The following is a 22,412-nucleotide window of genomic DNA, read 5'->3' on the forward strand; positions in this document are numbered from 1 at the left end:
TGGCGTGATAATTACTAATCTTTTGATTTGATATATTAAATTATTGACAATTTGGGTTATTTGCTTTGTGTGCTTTTTTTTATTGATAAGAAATTAAATAAAAAATATTATTTTACCAACTAATTACCACACAAGAATAAATACGCCACGTCAAATATTGGCACACCATATTAGCCTGAAATTTGGCCGGAATTTGTACTAGTAGCAAAATGAGATAAAATCAAAAGTTTACTAATTATCTGACCATAGTCCAAAGTTTGTATGCAAAATAAGAATTGAATGAAAGTTAAGTATTTTATGGGCAATTAACCCTTAATTAAAATATGTAAAACTTGTCCCATTTGATAGGATGGTGCTTTCGCTAATATTTCCTCCATCAATTTGAAAACGACACTTTCGAGAGTAATTTGTCACCAATCTTCTGAATTGAATGGTTTGTTATTACACACCAAATAAAGAAGGAAAATTATATAAATTATATATGCGCAATTTAATTTTAATTTATTTTGGTAGCACTGCATGTCATTAAGAGTCTTACTACGAGTGCGGTTAGGCCGAGTGCATATATCACATGTGACTGCATTTGTAAGATTCTTTCTGAACAAACAAGTCTTCGGTCTGCCCTATGTTGATACAAGAAGGAAAAATGTCAAATTAATGTGATCTAAAGAAACGTTATTACCAGCTTTTAGGTCACTAAAAGTAAAGATTCTCAATTTTTTTCCAGAAAATCATGGAGAAGTCAATTCTCCCACGATATGCAAAATGTCCTCTCTATATGTATGTACATTATATTTATGTAAAACACACACTCAGCAAGTACATGCACAGTGAATGGTCCAGAGAGAGAGAGAGAGGACCACGAAGACGATTGATTGGTTAGCACACAATTGCTATCCCAGAATGCGGAAAAGCTAAGATCGATGTATTGATTTGAGGATGGGATTAATATAGTGTAATATATGTGGGAGAGCCTTCGCCTTTTTCTCTAGTGGCCTTTTGCTCCTAAGTCCTAATCATTTGTCCACTTTGGATATTGTACTACAAAAACTATAAAAGAAATGGGCAAGATGATGTATACATTTTTTGGAAGATAAAAGCATATCCTCCCTCCGTTCCATGAAGTAAGATCATGTTCTTTTCAACAGAGGAATTAAGAAATTGGTATTTTGTGTGTTAAGTGTGGTAGGTGAAAAAATGAAAATGTGAATATAGAGTAAATTTTTTGCTACTTTTAGAAACTGGTCTTACTTCGTGGAACAGACCAAAAAGAAATCTTGGTCTTGCTTCATGGGACGGAGGGAGTAAATTTTATCTGTACAAGATATAAGTTCTACTTATAATTACTATTTTATCCTTATACAAATTTAAAAATAAATTATTATTTATAATTTATTAAAAAATAAAATAGATCTCCCACCCACTACAGTTGGTTGACGACCACCGCCCCGCTTCTCAAATCATCCATCACTACCATAGACTACCGCAATTCACAAATCGATCCATCATCGTGGTCACCAATCCACAAATCCATCACCACCGTCGCTAACACTTCATAGATCTGTCTCTAGTCCTTACATACTCGAAGCTAGATCAAGCATTTATGCGTTGAGCATCGACGTTGCAGTACGTTGAGCGGTGCATGACTTGTCGGAGACAATGAATGACGAGAAAGCTGATAAAGAAAGGGATAATCAGGGGAGGGGGTTAGCGGTTGGTGGGCAGAGTGAGAAAGAAAAACAAAAAGAGAAAGTACGTGGGAGGATAATTTTTTTTTCAATCTTGGGAGGATAATTATTACTCCCTTTGTCCCCATATTCTTGCATATCTTTTCTTTTTGGTACGTATTCCAAATTTATGCACACCCTATTTTTGGACATTATCCTACATATAATTTTTTACAATTTTACCCTTATAATTTACACTATTTACCCATAATTTAATTAACAATACCTTTAATATGGGTCCATTTCTTCATTATCAATACTCTAAACAAATGCATATTTATGAGGGACAAATGAAGTACTTTTTCAATTTTATTTCTCATCATTTTTCAATAAGGGTGTGAATGTCAAATTACTCAAAAGTAGGTATATTTTAGTAATATTTTTTATTTTTTGTCTTTAAGAATGGGTAAAAAGTTACCATTAACTCTAAAATAAATATATTTTTTTCCCTTTATTTCATTATCTTGTTTGTGAATTTTGATGCAGTTAAAAGTTAATTTTCATTTTATTCCTATATTATGGGCAGATAGTTATATACTCCCTCCGTCCATGATCAATGTTCTCTACTATTCTCGGTGCAGATTTTAAAAAAAGTTAGATGAGTGTGTGTGAGTGAAGTTTGGATCCCATGGTAAAGGCGTTATTATGGAGTAGTGTTTAAAAATGTGCGGTGGAAGAGTGGAGTTTGAGTCTCATATTAATAAATTATGTTGTGAGTGGAGTTTGAGTCCACATTAAAGATATTATTGTGGGGTAGTGTTTAAAAATGTGTGGTGGATGAGTGAAGTTTGGGTCCCACATTAGTAAATTGTATTGTGGGGTAGTGTTTAAAAATGAAAATAAAATATTTTTTGTGGACAAAAGGGAACATTGATCTTGGATATACCCCCTCGATCTACGATATCGTTTCCACTTTTGTCATTTTTGTCCATCCACAATATCATTTCCACTTATATTTATAGCAATAAGGTCCACATACTCCACTCACAACAATAGTGAGATCCAAACTCCATTCACCAGAATACTCACTACTATCAACCACTTTCTTAAAACTCATAGTCCACAAAGTGGAAACGATATTGTGGATGCAGTAAGTAAGCAATTGATTTCTAGATTCGACAAAATGAGATATACCAATTACCAACTTTTGGTTAATAAAAGGAAAAAATATCCATATACAATTTTAAGATCACGTGAAGAAATATAAACTCTTATCAAAATAATTTTTAAAGGTTTCGCAAATTTGTATCGTGCCATCTTCAAGTGGTGTTCGAGATGAAGTATTGCGCCAAATTTCGAATACACAGAAGAGGAATATCATGCGACATTAATTTGTTCCAATGTCCATCACCATAGATGTCATTTTACTTTATACTCTATCAATCTCAAATAAATTGATCAATATTCTTTTTTGGGTCATTTTCAATTTCTTTATATGGAATAAATATATATTAGAAAATATCTAATCATTTATTCATTTTATATCAAACATAATTAAAATACTAATTTTTTAAATTTCATGTTAAAAAAAAATTGATCAATTTATGAGACGAAGAGAGTATTAGCTGAAAGCGAAATCAATATCTTTCACACTTGTTTAAATTTCATAATAAGATCTTGTGTACTGAGAGAATCCATCATGCTTTGAGGAATGATAATAACGCCATTATACTAACTCTTGAAACAATACGTTATAGTATATGATTTTTTTATTGTACCATCATGCTTGCTTCTTCTGTTTGCACGTATGGTGAATATTGATCAAGACATTAATTCAAATGAACAAGCCCAAGTGTATATAATTGGAAATTATATATACGCCATAATCAAATTATTTATCATTCATCACAAATACTTTTTTTTATAGAAATATCATACATTGATTTATGTTTTCTTATTTTTTGTATTTATTAATTAATGCTTAATTTGCAAAATATGGCACTCCCTTTGTCCCAGCGAAGTTAAGGCGTTTCTTTTGGATACAAGATTTAAGGAGTTAATGTTTAGTTATTTAAGTATATTTTTAATTTTTTGGATGCATAATTACATGTGTAATAAGTGATTTCAAATAATTTTGAGTTCAAATTTATTGTTTTAATAATATAATTATTTATTTAAAAATTTGATTGTATGTGTAATTATTAATTTTTAAGAAAAATTAATTAAAAATAATAATTTAAAAACACACCCCCAAATCCCTAGCCTCCGTCAATCGACTCATGGAGGGTTTTCTAATTTTTGTTGTCACCATTTAAGAAATTTGATGAACAGTATCAGAATTAGGGATTCATGATTTGGGGGTTCAATTTGAGAATACGATTTTGGGAATTTTCGATCGGAGGCGCCGATGGCAAGCGGATGGTATTGTTGTGCACTCAGGCGATGAGGAGAGAGGGTGATATGGGCTGTAGGGCATCTGTCGAAAGGGAGGCACGACTGTTTGTGTTGTATGAATGTTGCAGCGTATGCTTGTTGTCGGAGAGCATGGACGAAAAAAAGTTGAGATTGAGAAGAGGCAGCGCTTGCTTGCCGGACTTCGGAGGTGGTGGCGAAAATCTTGAGAAAGAGAAGAGGGTTTCCCCGTCCGTGTGTTTGTACGTGTATTTCTGTGGACTAGTTGGAGGCGATGGCAGAAGACCGAACATAATTAGTAGCTTTAATCAGGGTTTTAATTTACCTAATTTTTTTCAAACGACTCAACTTCGTTGGGACAGACAGTAATACTTTAGATGGAAATATCTGGACGTGCTTATCAGTTTGTAGGTAAGATTTTTCATAGACTTTTAAAAGTCTTGAACGAATACACCCAGATTTTTAAAAGTCTGCAGAAATTTATTAAAGTCTTGAACTAATACACGCCCCTTAATCTATTTACATGACACACATATATGTGCGTGTGAATTTCAACAGTTATTTTAACGTAAATTCTCATGTGAGCATATGTATAAGACGGGTCAAGGCGGGGCTGGGTCACAGGTCACATGCCGGATAATTCAAAGTAATTATTATTGTAATAAAAATAATACTAATTGATATGAAGAAATGTAATATTTGTCAAACGTTACTTTTCCACGACAATTATTATTTTTACTCACGAGGACTTATACTTTTCAATTATTTGTGAAGTAGTTATTGTCGTAATAAAAAGTAATCATTGATATGAAGAAAGGTAATATTTCTATATTACCTTTTTTCAATACACATATGCACCCCGCGGTCGTGACTTTGCCAAAGTCACTGTCGCGTCCTGCACTCTGTCGTCGCGGGTTGCACTCTATGGCCGCGCTTTAGATCGCGATCACAACTTCGTCATAATCGTGCTCGCGCCTTACACTTTAGAGCCACGCATTTTTTTGAAGAACCGATCTCATTCGTGAGACCTATCTCAAGATCCACTCTTATTAAGTATTGGTGATTCTAGAATTGAACCTATCAGATTTACGGTGGAAAATTTTCTATTATCTACCTGTGTTCCCATGATTAAGCGAAAATATCTGAAAGTTAAAGAGAATTTGAAAGTGGAAAAATAGAGAGAGAGTATGTTTTATTTCAAGGGTGCCCCTATTTATAGAGGTTACAAGAAGGCTAAAACAGTAATTTTATGCTAATACACGCACTACACGCCCTAACTAACTAGGTCTAAGCGAATATATCTAGGAAAAGGAGTGTCAGATTCTTTGTCGGGATATTGTCTTCAATCTTCGCCTCTGGCGTTATCTCTAAGCTCTGCCTTAAAATCGTCTTTCTAGCAATGACTTCTCTGTTCTGTCCTTGAGTTTTTCTTCTAACTCTGGCTTACTTTGGTCGAATACATGCTGCTCTTGCGCGCTCTGATCTGACCCAGCCTATTCTTGACCCAACTCTGATCTGATCTGGGGTTAACCGTTCCCCAACACTACAGATCTCTTGTGATCGTATGCTCAATAAGGTATGCCACGTGTCATGATCTTAGAGGAATACACTTCACCCCTCATCAAGTATTATATCAAACTTAAATAATGTGTTTTCGTCATATCATGTTCATTTATTTTTTGAAATTGCGTCCCCCATCCCCACCAACATAAAACTGTTTGATTGGATGTGCATTCGTTAGTATATTTAGTTATTTACCTACACTGCTGGATTTATTCACCGACTTAGGATATTCTAATTCCCTTGTATTTAACTTCCTATTGTAAGTTATTTTTTAATTACCATCTATTTTACCTAACTGGATGTAATAATTTTCTAAAAAAAAGCATTTTGAGCTTCCACTATATTTCCTAAAGAATCGTGAATTACATGTAAAAAAAGGGAGAAATAGTTAATGAACATTCGTCTGAGATTAGTTGAGATTGAATAGACCTAAAATTATATTTGTACAGGGTTCGAACAAATTTTTTTGGTACAATTATTTTCGTGTTCACATAGATTTTTAATGGGTTTAAGATTAGAACTTAATCATTAACTTTATTAAATAGATGTCCTCTTTTTTGAATTAATTGTCTATAAATACATATTGTGAACACGTGTTTGTTGAAGTATTACCAACAGATGATGTTGTTTGTTAGTTCATGGTTAACTAACAAACATGAAAACCGCTATTCATTTTAACCATACGGATTTTTTATCCTTGTAGTTTATTTAATCGATTTTATCTTCCTATTATTTGTGTATCTTTTTATATTGTTCTTCAAGTTATACAATAAGGGGGAGGAGCAGTTTTCAAAGGAGTGGGCAGTGCGACGGTTATGGAGATCATGGAGATCATGAAGTTAACTACCAAAGGAAGTTATCTCAACTCATGCAATCATGTTCCATGAAGTCCATGATCAGTGGAACGCCTATATATACCAGAGAAGACCTCATTTACGAGGTTATGCATTTAGAGATCCAGAACCCTTGCTGCAAATTCAAGAGCTCCTCCAAGTTCATCATTCTACCAGCTTGTGTTAGTAACTCCGTCTTTTAGCAGAGGTGTTGTTAGTTTGGACATATTGTGTAATCTGTGTAATTTGAACAACACAAGTGTAGGTAGATTATTCTTAGAGTAATCATATGTTTGTTGTGAGAATTCCTTAGGTTTACCTTAAAGAGGTTTTAATGAGGCTCGGCCCTTAGTCTGCGTCTGTGCTTTCACGGGGTTTAGGATTCTCTTTTCTTTTCTCTATTTTTAATAAAAATTTCTATTTCAGAAGTTGTGAGAATTCCTTAGGCAGATTTACGTCTGTACAGTTGTTCCCCTTTAAGTATGATTACAATACTAGTCTAGACTTAGATTAGTTGTAAATGTGTATTCACCGAGACTAGGTTCAAGGATCTAGAAGGTTAGGATATAGTTGCCTGACTATGTTCTAATTTGTAAAGATTCCATCATAGTTATTTACGGTCAATATGACAACCGCATATTTATCTATGTTGATAAATCTGCACAAATAATTTCTGGTGTCATCTTTTATTTTTGGCTGTTTGTTATTTACTATGTTAGTAACACTCATGATGATATATGAACTTTTAACTTATGTTTATAAGTTTGTTCTTACGGAATTTGTATGTTTTTTACAAAACATTGTTTTTGTAGTAAATTTAGGCACTAAATTTCTTTCATACTCGATCTATTTTTTTGGTCTTTGGTCGAAAAGTATATAAAATTTTAATTTTTTAGTATTTATTTTGACTCCAAAAGTTCTTTGGTCAATAACTTGATTGTTTAAAAAAGGAATCTGATTAGAAATTCAAAGGTACCGTTAGAAACATTTTAATAATAGCTCTCTAATGATACTCATATTATTGGGTTTTGGTCAATGAAGGTGGTCGGAAAAAAAATATAGAGTTTCATTATGTCAACTTTCATGTCATTTTTTGGGCAACGTCGTGTATGAGATACTGGTTGATATTTTATTTACAGGCTGGAAGTCTGCTTAACCCCTCGCCCTTTAGGTGTTCATTTAAAAAAAAAAAATCATGTCATTTTTTACCACTTTCGGTGACCAAAACTCAACAATATAAGTATAATTAGAAAGATAACGTCAAAAAATTTTCAATGGTACCTTCGGATCGCATTGGAATTCAGACAAATAAGTTATTAGCCAACGAACTTTGAGTTCATATCAAATTTTAAAAAAGGGTTAAGGTGCAGATAGGCCCCTTAAGTAGAGGCCCTTATAGCGTTTCACTCCTCTTACTCACTGTGTGTGCAATATAGCCCCTAAAGTACCAAAAATCGAACATTTAACCCCCTCCGCCCTAATTCCGTCAGTCAACCGTTAGTCAAACTTTTTTTTTTAATTTTAATAGAAATTTTTTTTAGTTTCAAAAATGGGGCTGACGGTGAGCTTAGCTCTAGATTCGATGAATTCGACCATGGAGTCGGCCAGTCTCGAGTAATCGGCGGCGTCCATTTGAACGGAATCCGTCTTGGCATCGGATGCGGACAACGGGATGAGGCGGATGTGGGGAAGGGAGTTGACGCCGAATAGGGCGAAGGAAGATTGGGATTCCTGGAAATCGATTTCGAAGAAGAAGAGTTTGGATTTGAAATCAGGGTTATTAGATTGGAAAGGGCGAATTCAGATTTGATTGTGGGGAAGGAGAGCTCTGGTTTGGAGTAGAGCCGGTGCACGTCGAAGAAGATTAGGGCGTGGAATGGGCGCGGGCGCGGGGTGGGGAGGGAGAGGATGCGGCGGAGGAGGGCGTCGGAGAGGCAGATGACGCTAATGGGGGACTGGGACTAAGATCCAATCTGCCATCTCAAGATTCAAGAACTGGTGAGCAAGAATCTCCAAACCAGTCCGCTGCAAATCCAAATGAGAAAACGAAGGCAGATGGAGGGGAGGGTGAGGAGAGAGAGGTTGGATTGTATGTTGGCATGTTGCTGTTGGTTTGGGAGTCAGAGTAGCTGCTGCTCCTGGTGTCGCGGCTTCAACGGCCGAATTTTGGTAGCGCAGCTTCGGCGGCCGGTTTGGGAGATGGAGGAGAGGGTGAGGAGAGAGAGATTGGATTGTATGTTGATGTTGGTTTGGGAGTCAGAGTAGCTGCTGCTCCTGGTGTCGCGGCTTCGACGGCCGAATTCTGGCAGCGCGGCTTCGGCGGCCGGTTCTGCTGCTTGGCCGTTCTCGAGGGGCATCGGACGCCGGAGGAAGGGTGCTGGCCTCGCCGGAGGAAGGGATTTGAATTTAAAAAAAAAGTTTGACTAACGGTGGACTGACGGAGTTAGGGCGGAGGGGGTTAAATGTTCGATTTTTGGTACTTTAGGGGCTATATTGCACACACAGTGAGTAAGAGGAGTGAAACGCTATAAGGGCCTCTACTTAAGGGGCCTATCTGCACCTTAACCCTTTAAAAAAATAAAATATTATGTATTTGTCGACCAAAAAGAATACATTTGGTTAAAAAGAAAATTTTTGGTATAGTTCGTGTATTTTATAAGCAATTAACCCACTTTTTGTTGATTCAACAATATATATATATATATATGTATATATATAGGGGAGGGCTACGGTAAAAACACTTCTTAAAATATAAATATAAACGTTTTTTAATGTACGAATTTTATCCAACAGGGTTACGAATTCATGAAACATGGTTACGAATTGTGAAAAATAATTTTTTGCTACCTTTGGGATTCGAACCCAGGACCACGAATTCATCCAACAGGGTTACGAATCAACCGTAGATCTTGATGATCTAAAGGCTGAAAATCATTTATATTTTATACACTTAAGAGTGTTTTTATTCTAGCCCTCCCCTATATATATATATATATATATATATATATATATATTGATTTAGGTATTTATTTTTATTCTAATACTTCATAAATTAGTATTGGGATCACTAATTTTATAAATTATATAAAAATCAAGTTCTTATTTGTTATTTTTATCAATAATTTGAAGTTAAAGAGAATATGAACAAATCGAACTTTGATTTAATTAGCGATCTCAATACTAATTTATGAAGTATTAGAATAAAAATAAATACATGAATAAAAAAAGATAACACAAATGAGAGCTAAACGTGAGTGGTGCTCACATAAGGTATGTAACATAACATTCATATATATATATGGAGTAGTTGGGTTGTAAACCACTTTATGAATAAACTAGAAACATATTTATACTATTTATATATCCATAATCTAACTCTGAGATTTAATCTTTGGGTAATCGTATAAATATTTTAATTTTAAAAAATCAAATTTTTCGTTCTTTATGAGATTTGAACCGAATAAATTTTTATTTTAACTCATCCTCTCTCTCACACACACACACATACACACGTTTAAGAGCCAATATAGAAACACAAAATATGATGTAATTTGTTTTAGTTGCCAAATAAGCTTCTGGCAAGATACGCATTCTCAAACGGCTGAAATTTTGACTAGGCTATAAATGGCACAAGAGATATAATTTCAAACTATATTTATTATTATAGCTATAAATTTAGGCGAAAAAATAACCATGAACTTAAATTTTGCGCTATTTCTTTAATAATAACTTTTAAATTAATCCTAAGTAATCTATCAAACTAAAATTTTATTAGAGCATCTGCAACGCTCCTACTCGAGCGCTTACTCGAGTAGAGCGTTGCACTCGAGTAGGGTGTTGCGGGGGGGCCTTACTCGAGCCTTCGGGTATACACGAGCGATCTATTTTTTTTTTAATTCTCTTCTTTTCTTTAAAAATCTCTCTCTCCTCTTTAAAAACTAAAAAAATCAAGTAGGTTATTAAGTAACCCCAATGCAGCACTACTTACTCAATGTGATCCCCCACTATCAAGTAGACTATCAAGTAAGCCCATTGCAGATGCTCTTAGCGTTATATAATAATTTAAGATTGTCATGAAAACAAATATCTCTCTCTCTCTCACACACACACATTTGAGAGCTAATATAGAAACACAAAATATGATGTAATTTGTTTTAGTTGTCAAATAAGCTTCTGGCAAGATACGCACTCTCAAACGGCTGAAATTTTGACTAGGCTATAAACGGCACAAGAGATATAAATTCAAACTATATTTAGTATAGCTATAAATTTAGGCGAAAAAATCACCATGAACTTAAATTTTGCACTATTTCTTTAATAATAACCTTTAAACTAATCCTAAGTAACCTATGAAACTGAAATTTTATTAGCATTATAAAATAATTTAAGATTATCATGAAAACAAGTACTCCCTCCGTCTCACCGTTTGAGTCCCTTATTCTATTTTGGGATGTCCCAAAATGATAGTCCACTTCTTAAATTTAAATTAAATAAAAATATTATTTTACTAAACTATCCTTATTCAATATTTCACTTAATGTAGTCAAACATAGGATTAAGTGAGATGATTAAATACATGCATCTTCCTTAATGTTATCTACATTAAATAGAACAAAGGGAATAAGAAAAGAATCGACCATTGATGTTTCATCACTCTACCCATAAACACTCTATTTTATAAATACTCTAACATGATTTGTTAGTAAAATGCACAAAAGTTGAGGATAAAATAAAAAATACGAAATTAAATTACAAGATAAAGTTTTGACCACTAAGTCATATAGAAAATCAAACTTCATTAATAAGGGTATAATAGACAAAAAAACACATAAATTAATATATCTAAATAAAATTAAATGTGTTTTCTTAATATGTGTGAAAATTGAAAGGGGACTCAAACGGTGGGACGGAGGGAGTATTATTGTAATACTCATCTCGTACCACTAAAAGTGACTTGTATTATATTTTGGATTTTCTCCTTATAAATAATGTGCTTCCATAAATGACATAATTTAACTCATGAAAAAGTATAAGTTATCTCACTTTATACACTCTCTTTATTTTTCGTGTAATAAAGTAACCCGCTACTTTTAGCGGGACGAAGGGAGCAAATAAAAAGCATATTACTTTTTATATTATAATAATACCTAGCTAGTATATCTATCATGTGTTAGATGATTACATCATTATTATGAGGGATAGTTTTTTTTTTTTATTTGGGGGAGAGGGAGTCCGGTGGGGTGTGAACCCTGGACCTCACTATTTGTAGACAGGAGTTCGTACCGCTTGGTGTCCCCTTGGGGACTATTACGAGGGATAGTTCATTAACATCTTCATTATAAATTGTTGACTTCCCCTTAAATGTGGAACTCGGATAGGTTCCAAGACCCTTTTTTTTCGAAAATTGATGTCGAAATTGCGATTCGTATTCTGATTATTCAATTCTTTTTAACAGAAAAAGTACTAATGATGTAAAACGTTCAACTGCTAGATTTATTTAAAATTTGTAATTGATGATCTTCAGATACACATACGACGCATATATATATATATACATATATATATATATATATATATATATATATATATACAGTTTTGATATGCTAAGCACCTATTTGAGCGATTTTTGTGAGCACCTATCCTTATCTCAGTTGAATTTCCTTCCACGTTTTTAGTTAGTTTCTTTGAATAATTAGTGAAATCTTTATTCTTTTATAAGCATAATACCATATTTGTCTCTTTATTTCACCATTTCTTATATTCTTTTTTTGCCACACGTTCTGCTCCATTCTTCATCTTTTTTTTTTTCGCCGGACGTCCCCTGCCGTCCCTCTTCATCGTACTTTTCTCTCGATATGTTATCCTCTCCATCTCGTCGGCGGTGGCGACTCATTGATTGTGAATCGAGGTCCTAAAAATCAGCATATCAACCCTCCCTTACTCCTCAACCTTTACCCGCAGCAATGAAGCTTGACGTCGGAGACTCATTTACGAAGGCATTACTCTACAAGTTTGAAGGCCATGGGGTTGATTCAGAGGTTTTGTGGTAGATCTGGGTCGTGCATTTGAAGGCCGTGGGTTTGTTTCAAAAACTTCTCTGAGACCTTTCTTCGAACACTTGGCGAATGCAGTAAACTTGATGTGCTAATAGATTGATCTGAAGTTCCAAGATTATGTGCACTAATCGCAAATTGCTTAATTATACAAGCATGATGAGTCTGCTACTATATCTATTTCGCAAATTCGTAATAGCCAAGATAGGTAAAACGCTTAAACCATCCCCAACGCCACCTATCCCATGACGAATGCATAATGAGCAGAAAATCTTTGACGTCGACTTACGCTACAGAACAGGGCCTTCGAATAGAAATCTCCAACGTCAAGCTTCGTTGTTGCGGGTGAAGGTGAGGAGTGGGGGGGTCGGTCCGCTGATTTTTGGGACCTCGACTCACAACTTATGAGTCGCGATTGCCGGCGAGATGAAGAGAGACGATATTGTGAGAGAGAATTATGATGTGGCGGCGGGATGTCGAGGACTCGAGAGAGAAAAGAAGTAGACGGGGAGTATCATATGCATATCAAATATAGAGATATAGTTGTAATTAGTAAAAGGAAATATAATATAATAAAAAAAGGAATTAACTGAGATAAGAATAAGTGCTCACAAAAATCGCTCAAATAGGTGCTTAGCATATCAAAACTATATATATATATATATATATATATATATATATATATATATATATATAGAGAGAGAGAGAGAGAGAGAGAGAGATAGAGAGAGAGAGAGATAATATTTTATTCAAATTATATTATTGATATAATGAAATATGAATATAAAATTAATTATTGTGGCCAATGAGACTTAATTCAAGTGGTAAAAGTTGAGTCATTCAAAGACTCTCCTTTATGAGAGGTCTTAGGTTCAATCTGGCAGTTTTTCCACCTTTTATGTGAGTAATTTTCCCATTTTTGTGTGTGTAGTGGTTCCACCTGCGTGCAATTATTATTATTATTTTTTGATAAATTAACAGTATTAAATAAAGAAATTTAAAGGTCGCGCCACAAGGGACTTGAACCCAAGACCTTTGGCGTTAGACATTAATCCCTTACCGCTTCACCAACACACTACCACCTTTGTGTGGTGTAGAGATACCAGAGGTGGATCTATTTGGGGCGGTGGGTACAACTGTACCCCCAAAACTTTTTTTTTAGTAGTAGTATTATATATGTATTATATATTTAAAGTTAATTAGTTGATTTTGTCCCCCCAGCCCCAAATCCCAAGTCCCAACCGTTACAAAAAAAAAAATGGACGTTCGGCCTTTGGCCCATTGGAATGTAACAAAGTGGCGGCTGTGATTAGAGAGGTATCACAAGCGATTCCTCAGAGAAAAATAATAGAAATTGAAGAGAGGAGGAGGCGAACAGATGTCTGATTCCTCAAATAAAGAAAAAAAAATTAGACAGAGGCGAGACTTCTGATTCCTCAAAGAAAAATAAAAGAAATTACAGAGATGACTTAGGGGTGGAGCAAAATACCGAAAAATCGGTATACCACACTTACCATACCGAAAAAATACCAAAAATACCGAAATTTCGGTACGGTATTGTACCGTACTGAAATTTTCGGTACGTCAACGGTATCATTTTCCTCATACCGCGGTATATGTCGAAAAACCGGTATATACCGTTGTTTAGGTATATACCACCGGTATATACCGACAGTATATATCAAAAAAATCCATATACCGTCGGAATCAATTATATATATATATATATATATATTAAACAAATACAAATAACTTTCTAACAATTAAACTCCACATCTTCAACAAAGCAAAAAAATAATTTACCACTAATAATATATATATATATATATATATATATATATATATATATTATTAGTGGTAAATTATTTTTTTGCTTTGTTGAAGATGTGGAGTTTAATTGTTAGAAAGTTATTTGTATTTGTTTAATGAAATTTCAATATGTACAAATATACGGTATATCTTAATGGTTTGGCAATTTAGGCATGAAACGATATAACAATAATTTCGGTAATACCGTAAGGTATGGTATACCAACTTTCGGTATGGTATACCGCACTATCGGTACGACAACGGTATGAAAATTCTCATACCGAAATTTTTGATATGCCGATCTTCGGTATACCGAAAAGTACGGTACGGCAACTGTATGGAAATTCTCTGTCACACCCCAATTCTTGAATGAATAAATATAATCGAGGTACAACTAATTCATAGAAATAAACGAGGAACAACCTTGTTAAAACCCAAATAAGATGACAAATCGGGCTAGTCCCCTTTGGATCGCAAGTTTAGTTTCATGCTTCTGACAACCGACATTCATTAGCATAAATCTAGGAGTTAAGAGTCTAAACTCGATCAGGGATATCATTTAATATTGAACATGAAGGTTGTTAGGTCCGGAGGGTCTCGAATAGGTGTATGGGGGGGGGAATACACCTATGGGCTATTTTTCTTTTTCCTCAAACTGAGGGATCTTAAGATAGAGATCAAAACGAAACTTAACACGCAAACAGTGACGCCTGTTAACTGAAAACAGTTTTGACCAAACAGGGTTGACGACTGATACTGAAAACTCTTCAGTAAGGAGTTATCAGTTAAGTTACTGGAACTTAACTGATGCACGTAAGGGCTTCAGTCGAGTTTGCTAAAACAGAGATGACAACACTCTTCCTGACTATCAGAAGATAGATCACTGTCAGACTGATATCATACGCAGCGGAAATTAAACTTAGTTTCGCAATAGCCTCGGTTGAGCACGTTGTTGGTCTTAGGTTTCTCTTTGCAGTTATTCAGTATTCAGTTTATCAATTGAAACAACACAAGTAGGAAAGTAAAACTCAAACCTGTAAACAACACAGAGACTTTTACGTGGTTCGGAAAAACTCTTTCCTACATCTACGGTCGGTTGATCAGACCAACAATCCACTCCGCAAGTGCTTAACAGGTGCACTGGAAACCAAACCGTGTGCTTGTCGGATGCACACAACCGTACCACTGAAGAAACCACTTCTTCAGTACCCACACTTCACTCGTGTCGGATTTCTCTTGCTTAGCACAACCCACGCTAAGACTCTCAGAGTCAGAGTACCTTCCTGAACTCCGAATCACTCAAACACTATAATCTTTCTTCCTGAAAGGAGGTTTGAACGGGTGCCAACTATACTGCAAAGAACAAGTTCTATGGAGCAAGGTTGACCTTGGCTTCTGGGTTAACAGAGGTTTGCCTAAGGTCTAAGAGAATGTATGTAATCAGCAGTGAATGATTTTGGCTTTGGAATTCTCTTCTTCAATTCAAGCTTTGGGGAGGTTAAGCTTTAGGCTGAGTAGCGATTTTGGCAGAGCTTCAGCTTATGTTGTTGAATCGGTGAAGATTGAAGTGATCCTCGAGCGCTATTTGTATGAGAACTCTTGAATAGATCTGTTGGCGTATAACGTCCTCAAGATTTCTTCCGTTGGAGAGCAATTCGAATTTGGGCTGAGGCTTCAATCTTCGAGGTTCCTTGTTTGGTGGAAACGGCTCTCTTGAGGGACAGGAGATGTGACGTCTCTGATAAAGTAGCCACCAAATAGGAATGACCTCTGCAGAGATAAGGAGATCCTGAGATCTCTGCATTTAATGCGGCTGTACTTTTGTGAGTACGTGGCTTCCTTTGAACGTTAAAAGTTCAGTCCGAGGAAGAATGTTTAACTGATACTTGACTTTAGTATCAGTCCGCTGAGTCCACGCAGCACGCATTAAGTAATCAGTTCCAAACTGATTCTTCAACTGATACTTCAGTTGGTATCTTCAGTCTTCAGTCTTCAGAACCGCAAGCTAAACTAGAAACGAACTCTAACACTTGAGTTCAAAACTGTTCTAGTCTGTTACAATTAAGACCTATGAATTTTGGTATCATCAAAACAAGGATTAGGATATTCCACAAGGTTCCCAACAATTTCTCCCTTTTTGATGATGCCAAAACCATACAGCATTTCTAGACAACAAAAAGACTGAACTCTCAGCACAAGTTCTAAACCTGGGGTGAAAACAGTTCCCCCTTAACAATAGAACCTAAAAACTTGTACTTAGAGTCAAGAATGAAACAGTTCTAAAACAGAGCAAGGAGAAGATAGAAAAACATAATCAGAGCCTGGACAAAGAGTCATTGTCTTCAGGTTGAGATCAAAAAGAAGTTCTTTTCATTAATGAAAGACTGAGAAGTCATCAGTCTAAATTACAAATTGAAATAGAAAAGAACAACACAGAAAATACAACTAGAAGACTCAAGGTTTCTGATTATATAACTTGAAGACTGCTTTCCTGATTTCATCGGCTGAATGGGAGTCTGGATTCACATTCCAGATCTTGCAGATGGCTTTGATCTCCACCTTGATTTTGTCTCTGTTGACTCCGTTCTTGATCCTTGGTGGAGTCACCATCTTCTTCATAGGGTCAGGAATGCTAGTTCCGAGTCTTCTATGAGCATCTTGCATTTTCAAGACCAATGCTCGTTCAGGCTGCTGCATCAAGAAATATTTCGAGGCTTCATTCCGGAAATCTATGTCTCCTTGGATGTTGGCAAAGACCATCCACTTGGTGTAGCATTCCTTAATCTTCTCCCACCAGTTATTCAAATCAGATGGTATCCATTTATCTTGATGTTCAATCTTGTCCAAGTATGATACCATCAGACCTTCACTGAAGTAGTGCTAGCTTTGACCGTCCAGAAGATTTAATAAGAAATCGAGTTTCTTGTCTTCAACCTGATGATGAGTCTTCTTGGCCTTTGGCTCTGTTTCTTTTGAAGAACTTTCTTCTCTGTGCCTTTTTCTGTAGAGTTTTTCTGAGGCAGTGGTAGGAGCTTGAACAGAAGACTTGGCAAATTTTGAGACGCGGGCTTCAGCCTCGGCAAAGTCCTTTTTCAAGGATGGAGGAATCCAATCCTCTTCCCTTCAGTCGCACTTCTCCATATCCTCTTCCCCATTTTTGGCATCATTAGGAGGGAGTCGGCTTTTCAGCTCTTGAAGATCGTCAAGCATTTTCTGAAGAAGAGCAGAGTCAGGGGACTCTCGGGGACGTTGAAGTTGCTGTTCAACCGTTGCAAGGCGATCCAAGACAGGGCGCATTTCTTCTGCAACGAGCAATCTGGCTTCAGCTGAAGGCATCAACGTCTTCATAAATTCAATCTCCAATTTATCGAATCGAACTTGGAACTCATGAAGTTGCGTCTTTGTCTTGATCTCTGATTCAAGCAAAAAGGTGTGCAGGTCATTGTGATCCTTCCTAATTGTGGAAAGGCCGTTGGTCGGATCAATCATTTCCTTCTTGAGATTGATAATATCAATTTCATCTTTTGTCAAATCAATCTTAAGCTTATTGATCAAAACGGCATGATGAATCATGTTATCAGGCGCCTGTTTCTGAACTTCTTGGAGTTTCTTCACAAACTTGGCTCCGTAGATGTTCTGACGTTCGAGTTCATGATAGAGTGACTCGATTTCATGCTGCTGATTGGAAATGTGCTCGAGTAGGACAGCATTCGGATCTTCCACACCTTCAGGAATCAGAAACTGATTCTTGTGCGGTCGTTTGCTTTTCCAGATGGTAAGAAGCTCGTCAGTTTCTTCGTCTGAGTCAAATAGAACAGGTCCTGTTGGGCAAGGGAGCTCGACGTGTTCTATCGGTGTTTCTGGGTTGGCAGAAGGGGTCTTCGCTTGTTGACCGTCAACAGGAGCTTTTGAGGTGGAAGCCTCAGCGTTGCTCGGAGGAGTAGGCCATTGAGCTTCTTTTTCAGCAGGCGGATGAGAACTCGTCCACTCTTGACTAATGGTGATGCCTTCGAAAGGAGTAGGCTCATCAGTGTTGAAGAGGGGTGGTGATGAAGGCTGAGGAGTCTCTATGATATCCTCGACTCGTCCTTCAGGGGATGAGGGATCAGCATTGTCAGCTGATTTCAGTTCTGCTGTGGGCGATGAGCAGAAAGGTTATAGCATCGTCAATGACACCAGCTTGATCATCTTCAGCTGAGGTTGACAGAATAGCTGAAGGCTCAGAGTGAAGGAATATTAAACTGAATTAATACTCGATTTATCCGAAGATCGTTCCTTGAATTATTATTAATTTATCATACAACGATTAATCCCTAACATGCCCCTATGAATTTAAGTGCTGCACGTTGGAGTTCAGAAATACCTGAAGAATTCAGAAGAATTCGTCAAACTCGCAGCTGAACAGACCAGTCAGCTTCAAGCCTTCGTTTGAAGCCTCAAACGTCCTCAAATCGTATTTTGCCCAGAAATACGACTTCTTCGTCTTCGAGAGGGCTTTCCGTGGCCGCCTGCTTCTCTTGAATCGGAGTTCTGTGGAGGAAGTTATGGCCGTTCTTCCGAAACTGCCAGAACTTGATTTCCTGCGAAAATCTGACTCCAGCTCAGATCTTCTGAACTGTATCCCGCTCAGCTTTCACCGTTGGATGGACAACGAGCTGTGAAAGTCCCAAGAGAGAATTTGCCCTACACGTTTCTGGCGCCTCTCTGCTCTCTCAAAAACCCTAAAATAATTAGTGTGTATCTCCTGAGAGCATACAGCTGTATTTAAATAAATAAATAAGCTGTGGGACGCCAGAATGCTTGTGATGGGCGAATTCTGTTTCTGCTAGGGCAAGGAGACTTTGGGCCAATCCAGGTACCAGATACAAGGAATAAAGATGGGCCTCAAATAAATTAATTCTCCATGGTCAGCCCAGACCATAATTAATTTATAAATATTAGTTCATTCCACTAGAGAACCAATACTGACTTACCCCTTTATTGTCGGTGATGAGTCGGGGCTTGTATTTAGACTTATTAAATCCCCGTATTTAAAATATCCGACATCCACTAATTAATTACAGCTCTGACAGCTTAAATTAATTAATCTCTTTGTAATCCTTAAGTAGTAACACTCAAACCTTATTATTGCACCTGAACTTAATCAACCTGCAGGGTTTGACGCAATAAACCTTATTGAGTTCCTTAAGGGGATGTCATTATCCTATACCGGATACGGGTACTAATACAGATAACCAAATATCATATATTGACCGCTATCACCCAAGATACAGAGTACTCAAGTTACTATATAACTCTCACCCATAGTAAATCAAAGTGATATACGAATCAATATATATATTTGAAACCTTATTAGTATTAAGATCTTATAAGTCACCGAGATCTTTGATTCTTCACTTAAGTCAGATAGAAGAATACATCTCACTGTGGTCCTATCAATGCATTACGACGTACCAGTATAGACAAGTAGTCTAGACAAACTACTTCCATCTATACCGCAGCCTAAACCAATGACTCGTCCTGAAGTCATCTCGGCTGTGATCATTTTTTATATCTCTTAAGGTTATTCCAATTATATGATCTTCAGTGATCTACAACACACCATATAATCTACTTATAAAGAGATAAGGGACATACATGTGCAATCATGAACACAATCAGATAGGAGATTGGATAGTGGTAACAGGAAACATTGTATACAAGCATAAAACATTCTTGCTTTCAGTATACAAATCCAACACAGAGTGCGACTGACTGATTGGGTCAGTCATCAGTTGTTCAGAGCAATGTCAGCTGCAGATTCTGCTGGAGGAGTAGTCTCATAAGCAGATGCTTTTTGGGGATCCTGGCGATGTGGCGACGAACTGAGTAAATCAGCTACTCGTTCAGAGATGAAGGGCTCTTCAGACGCCTTAGAAGTGCCAGCATCGTCATTGAATGGAGTGGGATGTCTGGACTGATTGAAAGAATTCAGATAATCCATGGCGAATCTGTCAAAGCCATAGATTACATCCCAAACTTTCTCGATTTGAAAAAGGCTGACCAAGGATGCCTCTTCCATTTCGAATGAGTCTTCGGCTTGAGTGCTGTGAAGACTGTTGACCTGAGGGCAGGGTGTCGTCTTCAGGAAAGTGTACGTGAGAAGTCTATGAAGATTCTGATAGACTTCAAGTGATGTATAGAAATCACCAAGGAGACGATGAAGGTGATTTGTTGCATCTCATTGAGCTTCTGATTGCAGTTCAACGACTTCCTGAGTTTTCTCTGAAAAAACCAGTAGAGGCTGGTTCAGGGATAATCTCCAAGACAGCTTTGCCTTTGGATTTCGAAGAGATAGGCTTTTTGGAGGCAAACGCTGGTTTTGGTTTGGAGATTTTCTTGGATGATCTTTGGGGGAGGGTGGAACGAGATCGTCGGGGCACATTTGTGTGGGCATGAGGATTTGATGGTGGGGATTCAGGGGCTTCTGATGCTGAAGACTGTGGGGAGGAGATATTGATTACCTTCGTCTTCGGAGAAGGTTTAGGTTCTCCTTTTCCAGATTTGAAAAGTCGAAGACTGTTCGTGAAATCAATCATCTTCGGCCAGTGCAAAAAGCTGTGATTCTTCGTTCCATGAATGATGATCTGGGAGACCCTGTTCCCTTGTCGAACCATCGTAGCAGGCCTTGTGTTGTGGGCTTCATTGAAGAGAAGTTTCAGATAAGCTTCTTCCCAGTTGAAGGATTCATCCTTCAGAAGAGCTGCCATGATATTCTTCTGTGGTTGAGAAGCCTTGTCAGGGGTTCCGGTTGCCCCTATCCAGCATTTCTGGATGATCTTGCCCAGCAAAGTGTATTCAGGATGAAGGTGGGAAAGTGTGATAGTGCTTTCCGTTGATTCAGACTCATCCTTCAAAGCAGATTTAAGAATCTTGTTGGCTTCTTCATCAGTCAGGCTGAAAAAAGAGTTCTACTGTTCGGGAGTTCGAACAGTTCTTTGACAATCTCAGTGACGTTGAGAGTCTCTTCCTTATCTGCAACACAGTCTGCCGTAGTGAAGACGCTGACTTTGGAGATAAGCTCTCCGGAGCTGTTGAATTTGAGATTCTTATAGAATTCTACTACTGCATCGTCAAGTAGATATTTCGCTTCACTAGTGACGAACTTTGTCCATCCGTGTCGGTTGAGAATTTTTGAAACTTTCGCGTATTCAGGCTTCTTTTTGAAAGAATCCTTGTCTACGGATTGTTCATATCTGATCTCCTTCTTGGTCGAAGCCTCCTTCTTGTTGTTGTTCTTCTTGATGTTGGTCTTGGCCATTTCTGATGCGAAGTCTAAAAAGAAGAAAAGTTTGCAAAGAGCAATCTCACAGTAGAGTGTTGTGGATTTTGGAGTTAGTGTGAATGCAAAAGTGATGAATGGTGGAGGAGTGGGCGTAGTGAAGGAAGTGTGATCGTGGAGGATGAACAGTTTCCTAGGGCATTTGAAAAGACATGGGCGGTTTGAAATCTGCGCGCCAAGTCAGGTTTAATGAATTTTGACGTCCGTAATTAATGTCCGTCAGAGGAATACCTTAAAATAAGAGATTTAAACTGATATGGAATATTAGACACAATCTCTTGCCGAAAATAGGCGGCGTACAGTGCATGCAATGATTTTGAAAAGATAAGTCCAAAAAGAGGTGTTCAGAAATTAAAAGTCCAAAAGCTAATGCAAAGTCGCCAGTAAATCATTATGTCACACAAGCCCTATTTTCTTTGTCAGTTGAGGTGTAAGCCAATAAAAACAAGTTCCCAACAATTAGTTAGGAAAACAGTCAAAACTGATAATACTCAAGCAGAGTTCCCCCTAAATTGGATAATCCATTATCAACTTAAACAGTAAAGCTCATGGAACAAGTTGAGTAAAAGCAACAATAAGGCAGTTGGAATTCATTGACAAACAATTTCACGATGCACAGAAACACAAAGCAAGGAAGGTTGCACAAAAACAATCTAAGAACATCATTTACAAAATGAGAAGATTTCTGATCAGATGACATTCCTTGACCTTCCTTTGTCCTTAGTTGATGCGGAGCTTCTTGCTTGGTTTATTT

The sequence above is a fragment of the Salvia miltiorrhiza genome, chromosome 7 (genome assembly GCF_028751815.1).
Source record: "Salvia miltiorrhiza cultivar Shanhuang (shh) chromosome 7, IMPLAD_Smil_shh, whole genome shotgun sequence".
Taxonomy (NCBI): Eukaryota; Viridiplantae; Streptophyta; class Magnoliopsida; order Lamiales; family Lamiaceae; genus Salvia; species Salvia miltiorrhiza.